This window comes from Tyto alba, unplaced genomic scaffold (assembly GCF_018691265.1).
Source record: "Tyto alba isolate M040663 unplaced genomic scaffold, T.alba_DEE_v4.0 Super-Scaffold_45, whole genome shotgun sequence".
In the NCBI taxonomy this organism is placed as follows: domain Eukaryota; kingdom Metazoa; phylum Chordata; class Aves; order Strigiformes; family Tytonidae; genus Tyto; species Tyto alba.
Window position 1 is genome coordinate 3,856,782 of NW_024881321.1, and position 3,808 is coordinate 3,860,589.

Below are 3,808 nucleotides of genomic sequence, written 5' to 3' on the forward strand. Positions count from 1 at the left end.
GGGGGGGGGGGGAAAAACCAACAAAACAACAACAAACCAAAAAAAAGAGAAGACTTTAATATCACTGTTTAAAACCCAGCCTAGAGGAATTTCATCTTAGCTGGTGACAGAAAGACTGGATGTTAGTTCTGCGAGCAGCCTTTTGTTGCTATGTGTTGTTCTTGTATGTAAGATTTTTAATATTATATTTTTCCATATAAAAATTACTCTTCTCTGTAATTCTGCAAATAATGTATACATAGTAAATGGGTGTTGGAAATCCTTATCTGTGTCAGATTTTGAAAATAGGAAGAAGTGGTGAAGTACAAAATCTTCCTCTGGAAACTACAGTAGAAAAATCTTGTCTGCAAGCTTTAGGCAAATGCTGATCTGAAATTCTGTTCTGGCAAATGCTTAATGCGAACCAGTATATTTTAAGTTTCTTTTAAAAGGCAACAGCTTGTGGTGGATTGACCTTGGCCTGCTGCTAGGTGCCCACCCAGCTGCTCTCTTACTCCCTCTCCTCAACAGGATGGGGAGAAAATAAGCTGGAAGAGAGCGTGTAGGTCAAGATGAAGGCAGGGAGATTACTTACCAACTACTGTCATGGGCAAACCAGGCTCAGATTGGGGAGAATTTATTGCCAGTTAGAAATTGAGTAGAGTGGAAAGAATCAAAGACAGAAACTAAAACAGCTTTCCCCTACCTCACCCACCCTTTTGCCCCACTCAACTTTACTTCTTCATTTGCAGCTCTTCTACCTTCTCCCCTGTCCTGAGGGGTGCAGGGGCACAGGGAGTGGGGGTTGCAGTCAGTCCATAACAGCTTCTCTTTGTTGCTCCTTCCTTCTCACACCGTTCCCTTGCTCCAGTGTGAGTCTTTCCTGTGGGCTGCAGTCCTTCAGGATAAACCTGCTCCTGCACGGGCCGTCCAGGAGTTGTCGTTCCTTCAGGAAATATCCCCGTGTTCCTGTGGGCTCCTTTCCGTGGGCTGCAGGGGAATCTCTGCTCTGGTGCCTGGAGCACCTCTTTCCTTTCCTCCTTCACCAACCTTGGTGTTTGTACTGCTGTTTCTCACTCCCCACCTTGCCTCCTGCCTGTGTGGTGTTTTGCCCTTTCCTAAATACGTTTTTTCTCAGAGGTACCACCGTCTTGGCTGAGGGGCTCAGCTGTGTCCTGGGATGAGTCGCTCGGAGCTGTCTGGAAGCAGTTGTGTCTGGCATGGGGCAGGCCCGGCCTCTTCCCACAGAGGCCACCCTGTATCCCCCCCACCGCCCACACCTTGCCATCTACACCTGGTACACTGCTAAAAATTTATTTCCAGAGCACTTAAAAATGTGAGGAGAGGCAGTGAGCAAGCGGGAGATGCCCCTATTTGAATCCACCCTCACCTGTGTAGACTGAGTCTTTGTCTGAAGGTGAAGTGCTGAAAGTTGAAAGCACCTTTCTCTCCCAGCCTGGTTGGTTACTTCTGATGAGACTGGCTGAGGGAGCAGCCCCTGCATTCAGAAACCCACAGCAGCTGCTTGAACCTGTAAACACATTTTTCTGTTTGTGCCACACAGGGAGTACCAGTCAACAGAGAAACCCCAGAACTTGAAAGCACGTACCAAAGTTCTGGTTTCTCCAGCACTTAATTTGAATTTGTTGTTCCCATTTTGTGCTTTGTTCTTCCTTTCCTTATCTGCTAGCTCCAGATTTTAGCAAGGAAAGGATCAGCTGTCTGTTTACCAGGGTCTGTGTAAGTTCACCTACACGCTAATGCTCACGGTACTAGCAAGCTCACTAACTCTTCCACTTAGCTGTTTTTTTTCTGTGACTGGAAACAGCTTACCTACTTACTGCTCAGGAGCACGATTATGATCTCTTACTCAAGATCACCAAACGGATACTGACGTAGGGTAGGACGCGGTGAAAATGAGCCTGCTTATGCAGCTGACTCTATTTAATGTTACGCAAGAGTAAATTCTCATTTAAGTTGGGTGCACGACTCTCGTGAATCACATGAAAGGCCTTGCTGTAGGGATTTTCTGCTGACGAAGGAGGTCACTTGAATAATCCTTCTGTGAGGTAACCCATAGGGCAACCGAATACACCTTTTTCATTATTCACTAATTTTTCGTTTCTGGCTGTTCTCTTCACAAATGTTCACGCAGTATTGGTATGTAGGAGGGGGACCAGCAGAGAGTTCATGCATCAAGTTTTGATATTTTACATCCACTCAGTTCAGTCCGGGTCTCCATAGAGCCTTTACAGCTTCTCCTGGCTAATTATTGCTACGTACCACAATGTATATCGCAGCAAGAGAAGGTCCTTGATGAGTTTGAGTAGCTGGCAGAAAGCAGAAGACCCAAGAGGATCAGCGTGCCTGTAATCCAAGTAAAACTAGTTAAAAGTGTTCTGCTGCTGAAGCTAAAGTATGAATGACGGGGTTGTGAGGTGCCAACAGCTTGGCCACAAGTTGGAAGGAATAACAGAGGCTGCTTTTGAGGGGGGTGGCACTCGTGATGGGTAGGTCTGGAGGAGGGTCATACCAAAATGACATTCTTTTGTGCTGGTGTCAGCACGAGGTGCCCCAGGAGCATGCTGAGGGCCATCTACCCTGAACCTCTTCTCTGGTGAGGAGCAAGGCATGGGTGACAGGACCGGTAGCCACAAGGTGTTCTCAGTGTTGTTGAGGTGAGAGTTTCTTCTTGGCTGCTCTTCTGGGATAGCGTAAAGTAACCAGGATAAAACTGAAAGAAGCACACATGGTATCTCTCCGCATTTGGTGTTAAAGTGGCTCGGACAGGAAGGAGTGACTTCCGTGCTGCAAACCCTCTAGGTGTCTTTTGGGGTTTAGCTGTGTTCTTTGAATCAAGTTTTGAGAGTCATTAAGCTTCTTAGATCAATCCTGTGCTCTTCCTGCGCATGTTTCTACGGATAAGCACTGAGTTTGATCATTCCTGAGTTTAACCAGATGATAAAGCAGATCCAAGATAAGAACGTTTTAAGAAACAAAAGCTGTAGGGCTACAGTGAACTTCCTTTGCAGGAAGTAAAATCCTACACGTGGAAGCTCTGAATTCTTTGAGAGGAGAAGACATAGAAGGGTTAGGCTGTCTTACCAAGGAGCTGGGCTGATTAAAAATAAGCTGCGTGCTAGATAGAAAGCTGAACATGTTTCATAGAGTAGAGTGAAAAGAGAAATGATTTTTCAGCTAGGGAAAGAAGGGGAGAGGTTGCCCCTTTCTGTTTGCCCGAGCAATAAGGCCCAATGCTCATTCTTAGCAGTGGGTTTCTCTGATGCCATGTGGGTGCAACAGGAGCACCTCTAGGACCTCCCTGGAGGAGCACGTGGAGACATGAGAGGCAGAGAAACCTATTCCTAGTTAACTGCAGGCAGAATTCAGGTCAAGACAGTTATAGGTGTAATTTCCATAGGAGCAGGTTTTCAAAGGAGCACAATACCAACATCTCTTGCTGCTAACAATTTTGCCTGCTCGTTTCCACTAGTTAGTTATTTATATTGATTTGTTGTATTTTTACTCTTAGTTTCAGTTGCGAGTTGTCTGGATGTGGGACAGTGCTTTGCTAAGACTTTGCACAGTGCATTGCAGCCATGATGCATCATACAGCTGTTACTGTAAATAATAGAACAATGCTAATTGCCAGGCATAATATAGACTCACAAATACAGGTCTTGTTGCAACTGTAAGCTAAGTATGTCAAATAATTAAACGGTGTTACAGGCCCATATAATTCCAAGGATGCCTGTCACACCCATTCACTTTAAAGGAAGAAAATATCTATGGGTTTTATGAGAAATTATATTTTTGGCTTTATACACAG